Source organism: Oratosquilla oratoria, chromosome 30 (genome assembly GCF_046742065.1).
Source record: "Oratosquilla oratoria isolate Oo_2021 chromosome 30, ASM4674206v1, whole genome shotgun sequence".
NCBI classification, from domain to species: domain Eukaryota; kingdom Metazoa; phylum Arthropoda; class Malacostraca; order Stomatopoda; family Squillidae; genus Oratosquilla; species Oratosquilla oratoria.
Window position 1 is genome coordinate 13,711,269 of NC_134806.1, and position 17,500 is coordinate 13,728,768.

At 36.9% G+C, this 17,500-nt stretch overlaps 1 protein-coding gene across 8 annotated transcripts in view; it reads left to right on the top strand.

Moving 5' to 3' along the window:
• The window catches only part of LOC143041022 (octopamine receptor beta-2R-like), a 277,536-nt gene that overhangs the window by 244,188 nt on the left and 15,848 nt on the right, over positions 1–17,500 (top strand). The window contains exon 1 of one of the 8 annotated variants that reach the window (XM_076212601.1): positions 5,336–5,637. The exons of the other annotated variants lie outside the window; for them this stretch is intronic. The gene's annotated coding sequence lies outside the window, so the exon portion shown is untranslated. Of the gene's footprint in view, positions 1–5,335; positions 5,638–17,500 lie in introns of those variants that run through there. 8 annotated transcript variants of the gene reach the window in all.

Below are 17,500 nucleotides of genomic sequence, written 5' to 3' on the forward strand. Positions count from 1 at the left end.
ATATATATACATACATATATATATATATACATATATATATATGTATATGTATATATATGTATATGTATATGTATTAGGGTTGGCAGATTCTAATCATTGTTTTAAATGGTTATCTAAACAGGTTTTATTTTCAAATTATTTAAATTGTTTATTTGAATGAAAGATATTTATATTTTCTTTTCCTGGGAAAAGTTTTTAACGTTTCATCATTTTAAGCCTAATTCAGTTTAAATTTATAAGTATTTCTTTTTAGAATCCTCTTACTCAATTATGACCCTATTCACTTGTATATAGTGTTCAGTATATAGTATAAGTCCACAATTGTTCATAATATTTGTGCCTATCAAATAGATCATTTCTAATTCAGTGATTTCATAAGAATGTTTTCACTGTTCATTTCTTTAAAAAATCTGAAATGTTTCATTCTTATCTTAAACGAAATATTTTTTATTCTGGATATTCAGCTTTACACTATCTCACACTTGATTAAGATTTCATGTTTTTTTTCTGAAATGATTACAAATACTTAGAATTCCGTCAAGTCAACTCCTAACGCTTCGTGTTCATATGAAATGTTGACGATAGTTTCCGAAGTGATTAATTAAAGCTTATGCTGACGATTTAGATAAATACCTAAGTAAGATGCTGTAATGATTATGATTTATTTTATATTATTTGTTTTTGTTTTGTTATCATTTGCCTGTCTGATTTTTATTTATTATTAGTTATATGTCAATTTATTATTATTTACTATTTACCTGTTTGTTTATTATTTAACTATACCTATGCATTTATTTATGTATTTTATTTGTTATTTACATTATTATGGTTTTTGTTTATTGTTTTATTATTGATATGATTTTTTTTTCGCATCCGACCTAGATATGCTCCGCCTTTGTAATCCTTTGTAATCCTTTGTCAACAAAGGTGTTCGATTCTGTTCATCGTTGGATGTTCTGGGATCTATTGCGGATACGTGGGATTCCTGGATGGATCATTGTGAAGACTAGACTCTGTGACAGAGTAGCCTACTATCAAGTGTAGAGTAGTCATATCCCTTTTTTTTTCTGTCAATTCAGTGCGCCATTACAGAAACGCTTAGGTCACTGACCTCGTCTTTTCCGATGATGTTGTCCTTTTGATCCTAAGAGCAAACTGAGACGCAGGCGACATGGGCGACGCAGCACAGATCAAAGGCAGACTTCCTGTTGCTGAATTAAAGCACAGTTTGAAATTCTCTCTCACTTGAAATATTTCTAGACGTACTACTTCAGAATTTCAAGTTAAGAGAGAAGTTCAAACTGAGCTTCAATTCAGTAACAGGAAGTCTGCCTTTTTACAAAGGATTACAAAGGCGGAGCATGCCGACAGGAGACCTTTTGATCCATATCTAGGTCGGATGCGAAAAAAAAATCATATTAATAATAAAACAATAAATAAAAACTATAATAATGTAGATAACAAATAAAATACATAAATAAATGCATAGGTATAGTTAAATAATAAACAAACAGGTAAATAGTAAATAATAATAAATTGACATATAACTAATTATAAATGAAAATCAGACAGACAAATGATAACAAAACAAAAACAAATAATATAAGATAAATTATAATCATTACAGCATCTTACTTAGGTATTTATCTAACTGATTCTTAAAGCTTCGAACTGAACTACATTGCACTACCTGTGCAGGAAGTTTATTCCATTCATTTACTACACGGTTGGCAAAGTTGTTTCTACCTACTTCTAAATTGAATCTATTTCCGGACAGTTTGAGACCATTGTTTCTTGTCTGATTCTCATTCAATGTGAAAATTTTGTCACTTTTGATGTTGTCAATTCCCTTTAAAATCTTAAAGACCTGTATCAAGTCACCTCTGAGTGTACGCTTTTTTAGGGAAAACAGATTCATGTGTTTTAGTCGATTTTCGTATGATTTATTTTTGATATTTGGAATCAGTTTTGTGGCTCGCCGTTGTACTTTTTCCAGTCTGTCAATGTCTTTAATGAGATTCGGTGACCATACAGAAACAGCATATTCCAAATGTGGACGAACTAACGATTTATATAGCTTGTTAATGAGTGATGGACTTTTGAAATCAAAAGATCGCGCAATCAGTCCTAGAATCTTATTCGCTTTCTCAGAGGCTGAAATACACTGCTTGGATGATTTGAGGTCGTTAGTGATAATTACGCCGAGATCTTTTTCACTATCCACTTTTGTTAACGAATTACCAAATAACTTGTAATCGTACTTACTGTTAGTTTTACCTATGTGCATTACCTTGCATTTACTTGGGTTAAATTTCATTAGCCACTTTTCAGACCATTGCTGTAATTTATCTAAATCTTCTTGAATATCTAATTGGTTTGAGTGATCATTTGCCACTCCGCACAGTTTTGTATCATCAGCAAATTTGGAAACAGTAGATTTTAGTCCATGGTCTATATCATTTATATATACTATGAATAGAAGTGGTCCAAGAACGGAACCCTGAGGAACTCCACTTGCAACACTTTTCCATCCAGAAGTTTTTCCATTTAAAACAACTCTCTGTTTTCGACCATTCAACCAATTACTAGTCCAACCTAATAGGCTACCACTTATTCCATGCAAAGCTAATTTAGTAAGTAGTCTTTCGTGTGGGACGGTATCAAAAGCTTTTGCAAAGTCTAGATATATTAAATCTATATTGTTTCTTTTGTCATAATTCGAGATAACTGTGTTGTAGAATTCGAGTAAGTTAGTCACGCAAGAACGTTTCCGTCTGAAACCATGCTGGCTATCATTTATCAAACGGTTACTTTCTAAATGATGTTCCATAGCATCTCTGATGATAGTTTCCATTATTTTTCCTACGATTGAAGTCAAACTTATAGGCCTATAGTTATTTGGCTTCTTTTTGTCACCTTTTTTGAATATTGGAATGGCGTTAGCTAGCTTCCATTTTCTTGGGACATCTCCGGATATGATGGATTTCTTGAAAATAATTTCTAATGGAACAACAATCTCATTTTTCATTTCCTTTAAGATTCTTGGATGCCAACCGTCAGGCCCTGGTGTTTTATTAACTTTGAGTTTGTCTATACACCTTTTAATTTTTTTCTTTTGTTATATTTACCGTAGTGAGTAAGTTTACCCCAGACTTTTCACAGGTTTCAGTTTGGAATTCACTTTGAGGTGTTTCGTTTATGAATACCGTGCTAAAATAATTGTTTAAGATATTACACATTCCTTCATTTGAATATTCAAGTTGACCGTCAGCAGATAATAGTGGACCAATGTGATTCCTAACAACCTTTTTATCTCTAATGTAACTATAGAATTCTTTGGGATTCTCTTTGGATTTATCAGCGATGTTCATTTCGTATTGTCGTTTTCTTTTCCTTATTGTCTTTTTTAAATCTCTCTGTATTGATACACAATTTTCATAGTCATTAGATGCACCCGAGTACTTATATTTCTTATAAGCCTGTCTCTTTTTAGCAATACTTTTTTCAGTTTCTTTGTCGAGCCACTTTGGGCGAGCCTGATTTGGGGGACGTCTGTCCTTAAAAGGAATGTAAGTTTGAATCATCTTAGTGAGCGTATTTTGAAATATTTCCCACATCTGATCTACAGGTCTTTCGTTTAATTTTGCCTACCAATCTGTAAGCTGAAGCTCCTGACGTAGTCCTATGAACTGAGCTTTACTGAAATCGGGTATTTTAGAAAGACAAGTATCTATTATAAAATTGTTTAGGAGTTTGAATCTATACTGTGTCGCCTATGTCGCCAAGGGTCACGGTTTGCTCTTATGCCACGTCCACACGGTCGAGCACTGTCCGCCGGCCACGAGGCTTTGCTCGACAAGACTTCTGTCGCTTCATAATAACCGAATCCGTGGACCTACTTGTATGCAGTGGATATGCATGGGCAGATCAAATTAACATCAGTAAGTCTCTCAAACGCCTGGACCTTGATCTTGGCTCAAGAGACCTGGAATCTTATGCCACGTCCACACGGTCGAGCACTGTCCGCCGGGCACGAGGCTTTGCTCGACAACGGGCAATTTCAGCGGGCAAACCATCAAACTGTCCGTTCCCGGCGCCATTTGCGGACAGTGGATGGAGGGCTGATATCGCTGCCAAACGCACGAGGTGAGGTGCGAGCAAAGTTAGTAAACCCGCTCAGTACAGACCGAAGTTACCTTACCACCATGTCCGCACCTAGTACTAGTGTATACTGGTCTCGAAAAGACGTGCTATCGGTGCTATGCTTTTTCACATATTTGTCTCTTGCCTTTGTATATATGGCTCCACTCTCGAAAGGAGAACAGAAAAGCTATGTATGTTCATTCTCATGTAATTGCAATTGTTCATTTTCATCCTGCAATTCACGTAGGATTGTCACTGAGCTTCCCATTAAATCACGTCTTTGTAACCACTCCCGGCACCAGACATGTCTCCGTGATTTTTTTTTTCTTTTTTTTTTCTTTTTTTTTTTTTTAATGCAGGCAACAATTATAATGGTGTACAGTGCTACCTTCTTTCCAAGTATGGCGGGAACCATGGTTATCGTCCGAACCACTCACTCCCAACCTCTGCTTGCGGCCAACTAACCTCCAACCACCATCGTCAGCCGTGTGGACACCGCGGGCAAAGTCTGCCAGGCACAGCTCGACCGTGTGGACGCGGCATTACCGGGCAAAGTCCGCAGACTCTGCCCGCGAAGGTGTCCACACGGCTGACGATGGTGGTTGGAGGTTAGTTGGCCGCAAGCAGAGGTTGGGAGCGAGTGGTTCAGTGCGGTACGATAACCATGGTTCCCGCCGTACATGGAAAGAAGGTAGCACTTTACAGCATTATAATTGCTGCCTGCATTAAAAAGAAAAAACAAGAAATCAGGAAGACATGTCTGGTGCCGGGGGTGGTTACAAAGACGTGGTTTAATGGGAAGCTCAGTGACAATCCTACGTGAATTGCAGGATGAAAATGAACAATTGTTTTGCCATTACATGAGAATGAAGACAAACAGCTTTTCTGTTCTCCTTTCGAAAGTGGAGCCATACATACAAAGGCAAGAGACAAATATGAGGAAAAGCTAATTTCTTTTTCACATGACTCTCACTCCTGCTTATCGTCTGTGCTATGTGCTTCAATGCTGCAATACGTTTGTCTCTATTTCGATAATCAAAACACTTCACATTCCATAAACATTCCTGAACTCGGTATAAATCAATCAATGTTACGGTGTCTTGTCGAGACCATTATACACTAGTATTAGGTGCGGACATGGTAGTAAGGTAACTTTGGTCTGTAATAAGCGGGTTTGCTAACTTTGCTCGCACCTCACCTCGTGCGTTTGGCAGCGATATCAGCCCTCCATCCACTGCCCGCAAATGGCGCCGGGAACGGACAGTTTGATGGTTTGCCCGCTGAAATTGCCCGTTGTCGAGCAAAGCCCTCGTGCCCGGCGGACAGTGCTCGACCGTGTGGACGTGGCATAAGATTCCAGGTCTCTTGAGCCAAGATCAAGGTCCAGGTGTTTGAGAGACTTACTGATGTTAATTTTATCTGCCCATGCATATCCACTGCATACAAGTAGGTCCACGGATTCGGTTATTATGAAGCGACAGAAGTCTTGACCTGGTAAGAGCCATTTTGTGTTCCTTTTGTCTTATGCTTCTTGGTGACATCCTTCTGGAAATTGTATAACAACAGTCTCTGAAAGTCATGACGTCATGTCGTACAAAGAGATTCGGTGCTGACCTCACCTACAAAGACAAACAAATTGATAAATGGCATTAACTTTTTGGATTGGGTAGATGTGAGGCTGATAGTTGTTGTTTTTTCAGTATTTGTTTGTGTGATTTGGAGGTTTTGTAGTTAATGATAAGACGGAGCTTAAGGTGGCGGCACACTAGACATTTCTCGATAGCATGCTACTTGCTTTTGCTACTTCGTTTGACTAGAAACGACTTCGGCTACAATCTTCTAGATTTCTGTAAGAACATCCCCAACAATGTGTCTAACATTCGTATTCTAGGTTTAACCTCTCTTAGTTTGTTATTCAAGAGTAATTTGACATTTGGAAAAAAAAAAAAAATCTTAACTGAAGTTGCTTCTACTCAAACGAAGTACCAAAAACAAGTAGCATGATAGCGAGAATTGCCCCAGTGTGCCACCATCCTCCTTGCATCCGGTGTTCATATGTCCCCGTCGCGCCGTAATGTCCGAATCTGTGGACATAAGCTGTAAGCGAAATTACACAAATCAATGGAATGAACATTTGGGGCCGTTCATTGCATAAAGACCCATAAAATAAAACCAGACACACAAGCTTACCCCACATTTCTTCAACAAAGATATAGGAACTGCAATAAAAATAAAGTAATTGTGTGCGTGTGCGTGTGTGCGTGCGTGCGTGTGTGTGTGTGTGTGTGATTCACCATGGTCTTGGATCACGTGTTGGACTCGTGATCGACAGCTATTTCCCTCCCGGAAGAAAGCTCAGAGCTCATATATGACCAATCTATGGGTAATACTGTGACCTTACACGCACACACACACCCAACTCCCCGCCCACGAGAGTTGGAGTAACGACTCGCAGCACAGCGATAACAAAATTATTTCAGCCTTGGGCAGGATTCGAACCCGGACCTCCGTAGTGGCAGCCGAGAACTCTACCAACCGCGCTATCGAGAGAGAGAGAGAGAGTGTGTGTGTGTGCGTGTGTGTGTGTGTGTGTGTGTGTGTGTGTGTGTCATATTATGTGTCGTTGCATTTATTCTTCTGCGCATCCATTTAAAGCGATACATAAAACCTTTTATAAAGAAAAAAATGGAGCAGTATTGAAAAAAGGCTCGTTATCACTGCATCATACACTTAAGGTAGTAAATACTTTACCGTGAAAGATGAAAGAAAAAAAAAGAGCGAAACGCAAAAACGTCGCTATAAATAGGAAATCATGTTAGTCTCCTCGTGACCTAGCATAGTCAGAAATCCCATTGTGACGTCATCAACACGCTACACGTCTGTAGTAAATGAATCAAAACTTTACAAAGGCGGAGCATACCGACAGGAGACCTTTTGATCCATATCTAGGTCGGATGCGAAAAAAAAAATCATATTAATAATAAAATAATAAATAAAAACTATGATAATGTAAATAACAAATAAAATACATAAATAAATGCATAGCTATAGTTAAATAATAAACAAACAGGTAAATAGTAAATAATAATAAATTGACATATAACTAATAATAAATAAAAATCAGACAGACAAATGATAACAAAACAAAAACAAATAATATAAGATAAATTATAACCATTACAGCATCTTACTTAGGTATTTATCTAAATGATTCTTAAAGCTTTGAACTGAACTACATTGCACTACCTGTGCAGGAAGTTTATTCCATTCATTAACTACACGGTTGGCAAAGTTGTTTCTACCTACTTCCAAATTGAATCTATTTCCGGACAGTTTGAGACCATTGTTTCTTGTCTGATTCTCATTCAATGTAAAAATTTTGTCACTTTTGATGTTGTCAATTCCCTTTAGAATTTTAAAGACCTGTATCAAGTCACCTCTGAGTCTACGCTTTTTTAGGGAAAACAGATTCATATGTTTTAGTCGATTTTCGTATGATTTATTTTTTATATTTGGAATCAGTTTTGTGGCTCGCCGTTGTACTCTTTCCAATCTGTCAATGTCTTTAGTGAGATTTGGTGACCATACAGAAACAGCATATTCCAAATGTGGACGAACTAACGATTTATATAGCTTCTTAATGAGTGATGGACTTTTGAAATCAAAAGATCGCGCAATCAGTCCTAGAATCTTATTCGCTTTCTCAGAGGCTGAAATACACTGCTTGGATGATTTGAGGTCGTTAGTGATAATTACGCCGAGATCTTTTTCACTATCCACTTTTGTTAACGAATTTCCAAATAACTTGTAATCGTACTTACTGTTATTTTTACCTATGTGCATTACCTTGCATTTACTTGTGTTAAATTTCATTAGCCACTTTTCAGACCACTGCTGTAATTTATCTAAATCTTCTTGAATATCTAATTGGTTTGAGTGATCATTTGCCACTCCGCACAGTTTTGTATCATCAGCAAATTTGGAAACAGTAGATTTTAGTCCATGGTCTATATCATTTATATATACTATGAATAGAAGTGGCCCAAGAACGGAACCCTGAGGAACTCCACTTGCAACACTTTTCCATTCAGAAGTTTTTCCATTTAAAACAACTCTCTGTTTTCGATCATTCAACCAATTACTAGTCCAACCTAATAGGCTACCACTTATTCCATGCAAAGCTGATTTAGTAAGTAGTCTTTCGTGTGGGACGGTATCAAAAGCTTTTGCAAAGTCTAGATATATTAAATCTATATTGTTTCTTTTGTCATAATTCGAGATAACTGTGTTGTAGAATTCGAGTAAGTTAGTCACGCAAGAACGTTTCCGTCTGAAAACCATGCTGGCTATCATTTATCAAACGGTTACTTTCTAAATGATGTTCGATAGCATCTCTGATGATAGTTTCCATTATTTTTCCTACGATTGAAGTCAAACTTATAGGCCTATAGTTATTTGGTTTCTTTTTGTCACCTTTTTTGAATATGGGAGTAACGTTAGCTAGCTTCCATTCTCTTGGGACATCTCCGGATATGATGGATTTCTTGAAAATAATTTCTAATGGAACAACAATCTCATTTTTCATTTCCTTTAAGATTAGAATTCACCTTGAGGTGTTTCGTTTACGAATATCGAGCTAAAATAATTGTTTAAGATATTACACATTCCTTCATTTGAATATTCAAATTGACCGTCAGCAGATAATAGTGGACCAATGTGATTCCTAACAACCTTTTTATCTCTAATGTAACTATAGAATTCTTTGGGATTCTCTTTGGATTTCTCAGCGATGTTCATTTCGTATTGTCGTTTTCTTTTTCTTATTGTCTTTTTTAAATCTCTCTGTATTGATACATAACTTTCATAGTCATTAGATACACCCGAGTACTTATAATTCTTATAAGCCTGTCTCTTTTTAGCAATACTTTTTTTCAGTTTCTTTGTCGAGCCACTTTGGGCGAGCCTGATTTGGGGGACGTCTGTCCTTAAAAGGAATGTAAGTTTGAATCATCTTAGTGAGCGTATTTTGAAATATTTCCCACATCTGATCTACAGGTCTTTCGTTTAATTTTGCCTCCCAATCTGTAAGCTGAAGCTCCTGTCGTAGTTCTATGAACTGAGCTTTACTGAAATCGGGTATTTTAGAAACACAAGTATCTATTCTAAAATTGTTTAGGAGTTTGAATCTAACTAGGTTGTGATCGCTATTTGCAACAGATTCACCGACTTCTACATCAGTTACCATGCTTTCGCGGCTAGTGATCAAAAGATCGAGTAAGTTTCCATATCTTGTGGGCTCTTTTACATGCTGAATTAAGTAATTGTCACCAAGAAAATCAAACAAGCGACTACCTATATGGCCATGTTCAAGGGTCATCCAATCAATGTCAGTAAAATTGAAATCGCCCATTATCAATAAATCCCGGTCGCAGAAACTAGACAGTTCTTGAAATAACAGTTTGTCGTCTGCTAATGATAATGTCTTTGGCCTATATATTACACCTATATTAATTTTTTGTCCATTTGTTTGGGTTAACTCAACCCACAAACTATCATATGCATCCTGTTTCACTTTCTCTAAAACACAAGCATGAACATTGTTTTTAACGTACAATAGAACACCCCCACCTTTCTTGTGGTTTCTATCCTGATGAAAGTGTTTAAATCCCGCAATATTAAATTCAGCTTCGAACTCTGTACCATTTAACCATGTCTCAGTTATTCCTATCATATCGAGATTTTCGCTTTTGACATACGCCTGTATTTCTTGAAATTTGTTTCTAATACTACGAGCATTAAAGTACATGGTTTTAAGAAACTCGTGATTATTTCTTTTTGACACATTTTGAATTTCAATATCATATATTACATTATCATTTTGTTTTTCATTTATACCTTGCTCTATATTATTATTTGGTCCTTCATTGACGTCCAATGCCTCATTAACATTTCTCCTATCAAAATTAACATTTCCCCCATCACGGACATCTGGTCGATCACGGTCATCCGATCTCTTTTGTACATTTTGTCCCCCTACGTCACCGTGATTCACGCCGGCCTCCCGTCGTTCAGAGACATTATGTCCGGCATCCCTTTCTAAAGTTATATTTTGTCCTCCAGTGACATTATATCCTACCGTGATATTTTTTCCTCCATTATAATTACATCCCATCGTGATCTTTTGTCTTCCACTGTCATTACATCCTATCATGATATTTTGGCCTTCATTGACATCCCATGTTCCTAGAATCTTTCACATGGGATTGTATACATGTGTAGAAAAAATCACCCTCTGTGTACGTGTATTGTATTCTAGTATAGCTGGTTTGTATGTAAGTACTGTTGAGGTTTGGTACATTGTTAAAACAGGATTTGATGTTAATACGATGTTATCGTATGCTCATGTATATGTATATACAACGACTGCCGGCCAAGTGCAGGGTTGAGTTTCTATAACAACCAAGTACAAAGCACAAACCCAACGACTTTTATATCTACCGACACAAGCGACAAAAAAAAAAAAAAAATGAGTGCGTGATTCAGCATGTGGCATTTTCAGATTGAAATTAGTTTATCACATCTATATTCATTTAGCTTGCGTTCGTTTGTCACGCGATTGAAATGATCGACGAATGCAGCTTGCCACAACTGCGGCTTAAAAAAGATTTGACATTTACAGAACAATTTTCAAAAAAAAAAGGGGAGGATTAATCAGTTGCAGTTTTATTTAGAATTCGAATTTAACCTGTCCACCAAAGGTAGAAACGGCAACAATTGACGCTGGTTGGCTGGTGTTATCATAACTTTGTACACCTACCATTAATTTGTACATACTAATTTAGTTACAGCAGTTGTCCATAAGTAAAATTTAATAAAATCTGTCATTTACAAAGCAGCTTCAACAAGTTTAAACAAACCAAATTTGATTTATGAATCATACTTATCCTGTGTACTAAATACAACTACATTGGAAGCATATTGGCGCTACTGTGGCTGTTACAACCAACGTAATATAAGAAACGTGTAGTTAGTTATAGTTCCAAACTGTGGTGACGACGTCTTCGATACTGCCTGTAGAGCAGCGTTTCTCAACATTTTTACCCTTGTGTAACCTTTAAAATAAATTTCATGTCTCAAGGAACCCCTGCGAAAAAAAAAAAAAATACATATATCATATCTTTCTCATTTCATTTTCATCGTAATAATAGGTTAAATAGGATGATGTCTATATTACATTATTACAATAACCAAGAATATGTCGTGCATGTTTCATCACATTACGTATATGAAATTAAATTAAAAATCAAGAGTGCATTAGCTTATCTCACTTGTTCTCGCGGAACCCTTAGGGACCTTTTGCGGAACCTAAGAGAGGGTTTCAACGATCGAACGGTTCGTCGAACGCGGTTCAACAACCAAATACCCCGTTCACACGTTCACACATCACGTGTCTGTCGAACCGCGTTCGACGAACCGTTAGACCGTATAAACCCCCTCTTAGGGTCCCGGGGAACCCTGGTTGAGAAACGCTGCTGCAGAGAGACGATGGTGCGCGCGGAAGGGGAATGAAGAATATATGATGACCCTGTAGTAACACCCAGAGCCCTTAGATGGGAGGGGGGGGGTGCATATGCCCGGGTGCGGGACTAATTAGGGTGGCGGCAATTCTAGCCTGGACTTGCCGCCCACAACGCTGACAAACTGATGATAATAAGAAAAGATCAAATAAGCCCTGAATATATTACCATAATCGACGAGCTTTGCATTAGGATCAAGAAAATATAAAATATTTTCCCCTTATCCTTTCTGCAATAGGGACATTAAAAATACAAATGTTAAAATATGTTTATTTCGTAAGCCAATATATGAAATAGGCAGTAAAGGATATTGGAGGTGGGAAGGGGTGATGGGGGAGGGGGGGCATCCTTTTTTTTTTTTTTTTTTTTTTTTTTAATCACTGAGAACTTTGCCCCGGGGCCGTACTTAGGCATACAAGAGCTCTGGTAACAACTGACATGTACAACAAATACACGGACTGACTCACTACGTGTGTAGTGCTAGTGTAGTGCTAAAGTCTGAGTGGAAGAAGAGAGGAGGAGGAGAACGGAGAGAAGTGGGAGGTTGAGTGGGAGGAAGAGAAAAGAGTAAAAAAAAAAAGGAGAGGAAGAGGAACTGCTAGGGAGGTGTTGAGGAGTTGAGAGGAAGAACTGTTAGGTTGAGTAGGAAGAGGAGAGAGAGGAGTAGGAAAAGATAGGAGGAGCTAAAAGGGGACGCTCTAAAGAGAGGAGGAGAACGAGGAGAAGGAGGAGGAAAAAGAGTAGGAACCAAAGTGAAACGTGAGAGTGGGAGGGGAAGGCAGTAAACACAGAGATACCAAAGGCAAGGATGGCGGATAAGAGAAAGTGAAGGGGGAAGGGGTAATGGTTTGGTCAGGTAAAAGATTGAAGGGAAGGGACGACTTCCATAGTCCACAGGTCCAAATGGATTGCTGTTTTAGAACCGTGCTTGAAACCTATCCACCACCAACAACCCACCCCCACCACCACCTCCGCCACCACCCCCACCACCACCTCCGCCACCACCCCCACCACCACCCCCGCCACCACCTCCGCCACCTCGACAGTGACTTCAATCTCACTAATGCTGTCTTCGGCTAGAGGACTTCATTCAGTCGACTGGAGACTCAGGATTAAATCGGTTGACAGATTTAGTCTCGAACATTTGTGTTGATAAAGCACAAACTCTTCTATCCAGAACGTGGGTCTCAGTCCAGCTGGAGAAAATTACCTGCCGACATCAATGGACTAAGTTAAAAATCCACTTGCTCTCGTGTGTTGGAGAAAGAGAAGGAGGTTCTGAGATTGCGGAGGAGAGAGGTAGAAAAGGAGTTAGGCAGAAAAAGGGGAGGGCATTATGTCGACATTTTATATGTGTATGTATGTATATATATATATATATATATATATATATATATATATATTATATATATATATATATTATATATATATATATATATATATTATATATATATATATATATATATATATATATATATATATATATGTGTGTGTGTGTGTCTGTCTGTCTGTCGGTCTGTCTGTCTGTCTGTCACGGAACCTCGAGCCCAGGTCCTCTAGTCCGCTACCATTTTACCACGCTTATTTTAGTGTACTCGATGATGTGAACAGAGAGGTTTGATGAAGAACCCCTTTGAACATGCATCGTCTTCCTGCTGCGTACTACGCTCCGTTTAGCCTCAAGTCCCCGAAAAAGGGAAAAGGGAATTGGCCCGGAAGAGACGGGGAGAGAAAGGAGAAGTAAGTGGAGGACGGGGGGGGATGAGGGGAGATAGGGGGGTGGAAAGTAAAGGAAGGGGAGGAAGCGAGGAAAGGAAAGAAGAAAAGAGGAAAGTAAAGAGAGGGGAAAGGAAATAAAAGAAGAGGAAGCTAAAGAAATGGGGGGAAGGGAAGGGAAGGGAGGGAAAAGGAGGAGTGGAAAGAAGAAGAGAGTAAAGGAAAGGAAATGGAGAGAGGAAAGAAGGAGAGAAGGAAGAGGGGAGATGAAAGGTAGAGAAAAGAGGGGGAAATGGAGGGGGAGGGGGAGGAGAGGAAAGGGAGGTGGAAAGGAGGATTGCGTAAACACAATGACACGAGTGATAGGAAGTAGGGGAGAGGTGCGGTGAAGGGGAGAAGGGGAAAGGAGATCTGCAAAGAGGAGGGAGCGGAGGAGAGTTGAGGAGAGGCTATGAGCTGTAGTTTACCAGCGCTTCTTTCCTTGTGAGTCTGGTGGAAAGGTGGAAGGAAATGGTGGAGTAGACAGTAAAGGTATTGTGGTGGTGATGGATAATGATGTTGGTAACAGTGGTGGTTGTGATGGTGATGATAGTGATTGCGGTAATGACAATAGCGATGGTGGTAACGATAGTGATGATAACAGTAATGGTGATGATGGTGATGGTCACTGTGGTGGAAGAAATAGAATCGGTAGAAGTAATGGTGATGATCATAAGAACACAAGAATGGCGGAGAGTGCAAGAGACCATAGGCCCTGCACTAGGTAGTTCCATGTCCGTTACCACCTGACATCCCCACCCATAAAGATATTGAGGTAAAATATTTATTAAACGCCTCGCTCATTTTTTCCTCTAAATCTATCAAGTCACCCTCGTCAGATTTAATTGGGTCTGTCTCCTTGTTTCTAGCTCTGTAGAGATGGAAGATGGTAGTTGTACTAGGAACAGCTATTGTATTAGTAACTAGAATGATGATGATTATTAAAGGTTGTAGAAATTTCCTTCGATTTTGTTAATATTACTGCTCGAAAGCTACTAAATATATCTTTTATCTTAAATCTATTATAGTTTACCATTATTATATCCATTTTCATTTGGGAATTTCGTTCCATGACTATTGTTCTTTTTGTCACTATTAAATATGATATAGTAGTAGTAGTAGTAGTAATAGTAGTAGTGGTAGTAGAAGTAGTAGTAGTAGTAGTAGTAGTAGTAGTAGAAATATGAGAAAGAAAAGGTGTGGGAGCGGTAGGGAAAACAAGTCATTGATATACAAGTAAAAATAGAAAGTGCTGAACGTCAACTATATATGTGTATATGTGTGTGTGTGTGTGTGTGTGTGTGTGTGTGTGTGTGTGTGTGTGTGTGTGTGTACGTGCGCACATGTGTCGTACTTACTAGTTATTCCTGGCTCATGGCGATTTGCGTTGAAAAAAAAAATCTCACAGTGGTGGTGATGGTGGTGGGGGGTGGGGGTGATGGGGGGGCAGGGAGGAGTGAGGGAAAAAGGGGGGAGAGGTGGTGGTGGGGATGGGGGTGGGGGTGGGCGAGATCGATAGCATTTGACGCAGGTGTTTGGCAAGGTTAGTCTTCGAAATCTCAGACACGTGACACGCGAGTACCTCAGCAGACAGTGTGTTCTGTTAATTCCACACACCCCGGCCCACCTGACTTGGAGTGTTCTCTCGGATTTCATCATGATAATCTTGCTCGATGATCGATGAAAACTTACACTTCTTAGTCCTGTTTGGCAAAAGTGTAAAAAGCTGTTTTGCTCTTGGTTTTATTTAATCTCGTTTCTTCTTGGCTACGTATCTGTTTATCTTTGTATTTGTTTTTGGTTACATATTTGTCTATATTAATTCACTTAGTTATCTATTTAGTCATTCATTTGTTTATTTATGTATCGACCCATATTTATATTGTTTTGCTTATTTATTTGTTTATTTGTTAATTCGTTTAATTATTTATTCTTTCATTGTTCTTTATTTCAGATTATTCATCTATTTATTCATTTATTTATCTACTTATTCATTCATTACTTATTTATTTATTATTATCATTATTATTATCATATTTCTCAATTTCTGGAAAAAAAAATCTTCAAATAGATTTCGTGTGACTTATCTCGGCACTGAGGAGCTTACACCTGCAAAGATTTAACTGCGGCCGAAGACTCCACCAAGGCCATTCATATCTATGCTCTCAGACGTAGATATGTAATAGCATGCCTTTAGTTATAACGGGGAAAAGTTATTGAAAAACAACAAATAAATAAGTAAATTAATGAATAGGTAGATAAATAAAACGAATAAGGGTAGAGAAAGAAAGAGACAGAGGTGGGATAGAATATGAACGAAAAATAGATAAGCAAATAAAAAAATAAACTTGTTGCACGAGAGAAATTAAAGCTCCAATATAAACTCAACAACGCCATTGTCGCTGTAGATTTCTTGAAATCATGTATACAACATGGCCTCCTACCAAAATATATATATATATATATATATATATATATATATATATATATATATATATATATATATCATTAAAAGTGATGGCTAGTTTTGCATTAATTTTCTTATAAGTATTTTCCATATACCTTATTATAGATTTATGTTCCTTAGAAAGGAAATTTATGACTTGGCTGTATGTAGTCATATTAGCTAGATCGCGATTTCGGGTTCTAGACCCTTCTTCAGTAGCTATTGGGATGTACTATCTTATAGGATAAGAATTAATCCGATAAGTCTAATGAAAGTTCTAAGTTTTATACTAAGCCTTCAAACTGGCTGATCATACTAGGGGAGGTCACCCGGTATTCGGGCAGTGACGAAATGTCACGTGCTCTAGGAGAGCCTCCGGGTGCGTGTTGTAGCGGAGGCTCTCCTATAAATATATATATATATATATATATATATATATATATATATATATATATATATATATAGATATATATAAATATATATATATATATAAACACCCACATATATATACATATATATGTAAACACACACACATATCTACATATATATGTAAACACACACACACACATATATATATACAGTATGTATATATATGTATATCATATATATATGTATATATATATATATATGCATATTATATATATATATGTATATATATATATGCATATACATATATATGTATGTATGTATATATATGTATATAAATGTATGTATGTGTATATATACATATATATATGCATATATATATATGCATCTATACATATATATATGCATCTATACATATATATATGCATCTATACATATATATATATATTATATATATGCATCTATATGTATATATATTATAAATATGTATTATATATGTATATATATGCATATATATATGTATATATGTAAATATATGCATATATATATGTATATATATGCATATTATATATATATATGTATATATGTAAATATATGCATATATATATGTATATACATGCATTATATATATATATATATATATATATATATATATATATATATATATATGCAAAATAACCACAGGAGAAAGGAAACTTGTAGACAGTACTTCGTATATTACATCTTCAGACTAAATGACAGAGAACAGAGTTGGGTTATAAATATGGTCACCGAGATCTTTCCGCCAGATTGACCCTTATGTGTTGGTCAGGTCGATAGCGGTAAGGTCATCCCCCCTCCTCACATTATATGGTCTCCCCCCTTCCCCCCTATGGTTGCCACCTGACCCTTATATTTAAAACCCAACTCTGTTCTCTGTCATTTAGTCTGAAGATGTAATATACGAAAGTACTTACTGTCTAAATGTTTCCATTCTCCTGTGGTTATTTTGCATTTTTGTATCACGGTGATGTGATTGCTTGCAATATATATATATACACATACATACATATATATATATATATATATATATATATATATATATATATATATATACAATATATATATATATGCATGCATATATATATGCATGTATATATATATATACATATATGTATTTATATAATATATATATATATGTATATATATATAGATATGCATATATGTATTATAT